A 6000-nucleotide genomic window follows, 5' to 3' on the forward strand; every position below is an offset into this window, starting at 1 on the left:
GAACAACACCTTATATTCCATCTGGGTAGCCTCCAACCTGATGGCATGAACATTGATTTCTCTAACTTCCATGAATGCCCCTCCTCCCCGTCTTACCCCATCCCTAATTTTAATATATATATTTTTTTCTTTTCTCTCTTTCCCTCTCACAATAACTCCGTGCCTGTTCTCCATCTTCCTCTGGTGTTCCCCTCCCCCTTTCTTTCTTCCAAGGCCTTCCTCTGATACTCACCCTTCTCCAGCCTTGTATCCCTTTTGCCAATCAACTTCCCAGCTCTTAGCTTCACCTCTCCCCCTCCTGTCTTCTCCTATCATTTCAGGTCTCCTCCTCCCACTCCCACTTTCAAATCTATTTCTACCTCTTTTTTCTATTAGTCCTGACAAAGGGTCTCAGCCCAAAACGTCGACTGTACTTCTTCCTATAGATGCTGCCTGGCCTGCTGTGATCCACCAGCATTTTGTGGGTGTTGCTTGAATTTCCAGCATCTGCAGATTTTCTTGTGTTTGCATCTATAATTTCCTGGTTTCTGTTTGGAGCCTTTTTTAAACAATGGAACAACATTGGCTATCCTCAATCTCGGGTATCTTTCCTGTTGCTAAGGATGATTTACATATCTCGATTAAGGCCTCTAAGCTTGCCTTCCGTAGAGTCTGAGGGAACACATTGACAGGCACTGGGGTTTAACCACCTGATTTGCCTCAGGGTAGCAAACACTTCGAAAGAGTAGATATGGAGAGGATGTTTCCAATAGTGGGTCTGTCTAGGACCAGACGACACAGCCTCAGAATAGAAGGGCATCCTTTTAGAACAGAGATGAGGAGGAACTTCTTTAACCAGAGAGCGGTGAACCTGTGGAATTCACTGCCACAGCCAGCTGCGGAGGCCAGATCTTTGGATAGATTTAAGGCAGAGGTTGATAGATCCTTGATTAGTCAGGGCATAAAGGTATACGGGGAGAAGGCAGGAGAATGGGGACAAGAGGAAATGGAGCAGCCATTATCTAATTGCAGAGCAGACTCAATGGGCCAAAAGGCCTAATTCCAGTCCTATATCTTCTGGTCTTATGGTCTCCCCATTGCAGCTCAGCAATGATCCCTCCTCACTGCCTCTCCCCTTAGAACACCATTCTGTCTCCCGGTGTGAATATTTCCTGCTGTAAACACAGGGGTTGCATGGGACTCCCACACCTGACCTCTGAATGACATTGACCATGGGAGAGTCACAACCCAGACCCAGGATTCAAAACCAGGATTGGGAATGTCTGGGAATATATCTCATTGATCAAGCAGAATGTTCTTCCCCACTAGGGTCATGACACCATCCTCACCCAAGCCCTACACTCTTACTCACTCACACACACAAACACACACACTCCAACTTCACACCCCACCCATACACTCACCCTCTCTCTCACACACATAGAAAAATAATAATAAATTTGTAAATCAATACAGTATATGTATATTGAATAGATTAAAGAACATGAAAAAACAGAAATAATACATATTGAAAAATTGAGGAGGTGTTCACAGGTTCAATGTCTATTTAGGAATTTGATAACAGAGGGAAAAAAGCTGTTTCTGAATCACGGAATGTGTGCCTTCAGGCTTCTGTACCTTCTACCTGATGGTAACAGTGAGAACAGGGCATGCCCTGGGTGCTGGGAGGCCTTAATAATGGACACTGTCTTTCTGAGACACCGCTCCTTGAAGATGTCCTAGGTACAGCCTGTCAGAATGCTCTGTAAGGTACATCTATAGAAGTTTTTGAGTGTTTCTGTTGACATACCAAATCTCTTCAAACTCTTAATGAAGTATAGTCGCTGTCTTGCCTTCTTTATAACTACATCAATATGTTGGGAACACACACAAAATACTGGTGGAATGTAGCAGGCCAGGCAACATCTATAGGGCCAAGCGCCATCGACGTTTCTCCCTATAGATGCTGCCTGGCCTGCTGCATTCCACCAGCATTTTGTGTGTGTTGCTTGAATTCCCAGCATCTGCAGATTTCCTTGATATGTTAGGACCAGGTCAGAACCTCAGAAACCTTGACACTCAAGAACATAGAAACATAGAAAATAGGTGCAGGAGTAGGCCATTCAGCCCTTTGAGCCTGCACCGCCATTCAGTATAATCCTGGCTGATCATCCAACTCAGAACCCTGTATCTGCTTTCTCTCCATACCCCCTGATCCCTTTAGCCACAAGGGCCATATCTAACTTCCTCTTAAATATAGCCAATGAACCAGCCTCAACTGTTTCCTGTGGCAGAGAATTCCACAGATTCACCACTCTCTGTGTGAAGAAGTTTTTCTTCATCTCGGTCCTAAAAGGCTTCCCCTTTATCCTTAAACTGTGACCCCTCGTTCTGGACTTCCCCAACATTGGAAACAATCTTCCTGCATCTAGCCTGTCCAATCCCTTTAGAATTTTATAAATTTCAATAAGATCCCGCCTCAATGTTCTAAATTCCAGTGAGTATAAGCCTAGTTGATCCAGTCTTTCTTCATATGAAAGTCTTGCCAACCCAGGAATCAATCTGGTGAACCTTCTTTGTACTTCCTCTATGGCAAGAATGTCTTTCCTCAGATTAGGGGACCAAAACTGTACACAGTACTCTAGGTGCAGTCTCACCAAGGCCTTGTACAACTGCAGTAGAACTTCCCTGCTCCTGTACTCAAATCCTTTTGCTATGAAAGCCAACATACCATTTGCCTTTTTCACCGCCTGCTGTACCTGCATGCCCACCTTCAATGATTGGTGTACAATGACACCCAGGTCTCGTTGCATCTCCCCTTGTCCTAATCGGCCACCATTCAGATAATAATCTGTTTTCCTGTTCTTGCAACCAAAGTGGATAACCTCACATTTATCCACATTAAATTGCATCTGCCATGAATTTGCCCACTCACCTAACCTATCCAAGTCACCCTGCATTCTCTTAGCATCCTCCTCACAGCTAACACCGCCACCCAGCTTCCTGTCATCTGCAAACTTGGAGATGCTGCATTTAATTCCCTTGACAAATCATTAATATATATTGTAAACAACTGGGGTCCCAGCACTGAGTCTTGCGGTACCCCACTAGTCACTGCCTGCCATTCTGAAAAGGTCCCGTTTACTCCCACTCTTTGCTTCCTGTCTGCCAACCAATCCTCTATCCACATCAATACCTTACCCCCAATACCGTGTGCTTTAAGTTTGCACACGAATCTCCTGTGTTGGACCTTGTCAAAAGCCTTTTGAAAATCTAAATATACCACATCCACTGGCTCTCCCCTATCCACTCTACTAGTTACATCTTCAAAAAATTCTATAAGATTCGTCAGACATGATTTTCCTTTCACAAATCCAGGCTGACTTTGTCTGATGACTTCACCGCTTTCCAAATGTGCTGTTATCACATCTTTGATAACCGACTCTAGCATTTTCCCCACCACCAATGTCAGAACTTGAAGCTGCTCACTCTCTCCACTTCTGAGGATCCCTCTATCAGGATTGGTATGTGTTCCTTCATCTTACCCTTCCTGAACTCTACAATCAGCTATTTCATCTTACTGACGTTGAGTTGTTGTCAGGTTGTTGCTGTGGCAGCACTCCACTAGTTGACATATCTCGCTCCTGTACGCCCTCTCATCACCATCTGAGATTCTACCAATAATGGTTGTATCATCAGCAAATTTATTGAAGGTATTTGAGCTATGCTTAACCACACAGTCATGGGTCTATAGAGAGTAGAACAGTGGGCTAAGCACACACCGCTAAGGTGCACCAGTGTTGATTGTCAGTGAGATGTTATCACTAATCCACACAGATTGTGGTCTTCCAGTTAGGAAGTTGAAGACCCAATTGCAGAGGGAGGTACAGAGGCCCAGGTTCTGTAACTTATCAATCAGGATTATGGGAATGATGGCATTAAACGCTGAGCTATAGTCGATGAACAGCATCCTGACGTAGGTGTTTGTGTTGTCTAGGTGGTCTAAGGCTGTGCGAAGAGCCACTGAGATTGCATCTGCTGTTGACCTATTGTGACAATAAGCAAATTGCATTGGGTCCAGGTCCTTGCTGAGGCAGGAGTTCAGTCTAGTCACGACCGACCTCTCATCACTCTAGATGTGAGTGCTACTGGGAAATAGTCATTAGGCAGCTCAAGTTATTCTCCTTAGGCACTGGCATAATTGTTGCATTTTTGGAGTAAACGGGAACTTCTGCCTGTAGAAGTAAGAGGTTGAAAATCTCTTTGAATACTCCCACCAGTTGGTTGGCACAGGTTTTCAGAGCCTTACAAGGTACTCCATCAGGACCTTCTGCCTTGTGAGGGTTAACTCTCTTTAAAGACAGCCTAACATCAGCCTACGAGACAGAGATCACATTGTCACTGGGTACAGCAGGGATTTTCACAGCTGTAGTTATATTCTCTCTTTCAAAGCAGGCAAAGAAGGCTTTGAGATCATCTGGTAGTGAAGCATCATGCTATTGGGTTTCACTTTGTAGGAAGAAATGTCTTGCAAACCCTGCCAGAGTTGTCATACATCTGATGTCGCCTCCAACCTCGTTCAAAGTTGTCTCTCCGCAAATCATACCTGGTTTACTGGTAAAGACCTGGGTTGCCAGATCTGAATGCCACTGATCTGGCCTTCAACAGATGAGGTACCTCCTGGTTCATCCACGGCTTTTGGCTTGGGAATGTACAGTAAGTCTTTGTAGGCACACTCTCATCCACACGTTTTAATGAAGCCAGTAACAACTGTCACATACTCATCCAGATTTGAAGATGAATCCCTGAGTACAGTCCAGAACACCGATTCAAAGCAGTCCTGTAGGCACTTCTGTACTTGTCCATACCTTCATGGTCCTCACTGCTGGTGCTGCAGTCTTCCTATACTCAGGAGGTAGAAGTACAGCCAGGTGATCAGACTTCCTGGAGTGAGGGTGCGGAATAGCACGGTAGGCATTCTTGATGGTGGTGTAACAATGGTCCAGTGTGTTGTTTCCTCTAGTATTGCAAGTGATCTATTGATGATGATTGTTTAGTTATTTTTTTCAGACTGGCCTGGTTAAAATCCCCCAAAACGATGGTGAAGGCATTAGGATGCGCTGTTTCGTACATATTGTTCCCATTACTCAGATCATCTAAATCCTGATTGACTTAGGTGGAATGTATACTGCTACCAAAATGACTCTGGAGAACTCCCGCAGTAGGTAAAAAGGACAGCACTGAACTGCTGGATATTCCAGGTCTTGTGAACAGAATTGGGACAGAACTGACATATTTGTGCACCAAGAAGAGTTGATCATGAGGCATACTCCTTACCATCTCTCTCACTCACCCTCTCTCCCACACACACATCGACACAGTAGTGATCATTGTGGTGGTGCAGAGATGCTTGTTGCCGCACTTGGCCTCGGCAGCCGGTCTGATCTTCAGTTGGGAAACATTGATTTAGACCTTCAATGAAATGTCAGAGAGTTAATCCTCTGGCAGGCAAGAGCATTAAACACACGGCAGGGAGCAGAACAACTTCAGAATGCCTGATTCATTGTGCACTGTGAAGCTACACAGTGGTAAACCACAGCATCCCAACGCAGAGCTCTGCATTGTAATTGTTCAAATCCCGTGGAACTACAGCAAATTTATAAATACATGGTTAATTAACAAGCCATCCATTGCAATGATGGGTTCTGGTTTAAAATGCCACAGGGAAGAAATCCTGGCTGATCCGACAAAGGCTCAAACACTCCCAGTCGGCCAGATCCACATCTTCCTAGCTAAACGACTGACAGAGGAGCAATACACACAAAACGTTAGAGGTACTTGGCAAGACAGTCAGCACCTGTGGAAAAAACTACAGTTGATTTTTCAGCCGAAGGGTCTGTCCCATCCCCAGTCGATGCAGTCTCAGTCCAATCCCCAGTCTATACAGTCTCTGTCCCATTCGCAGACTATTGCAATCTATTTTGGAGAAGGAAGTTGGAGGATCAGAACGGGAGTGCGGCG

This window comes from Hypanus sabinus, chromosome 11 (genome assembly GCF_030144855.1).
Source record: "Hypanus sabinus isolate sHypSab1 chromosome 11, sHypSab1.hap1, whole genome shotgun sequence".
In the NCBI taxonomy this organism is placed as follows: Eukaryota; Metazoa; Chordata; class Chondrichthyes; order Myliobatiformes; family Dasyatidae; genus Hypanus; species Hypanus sabinus.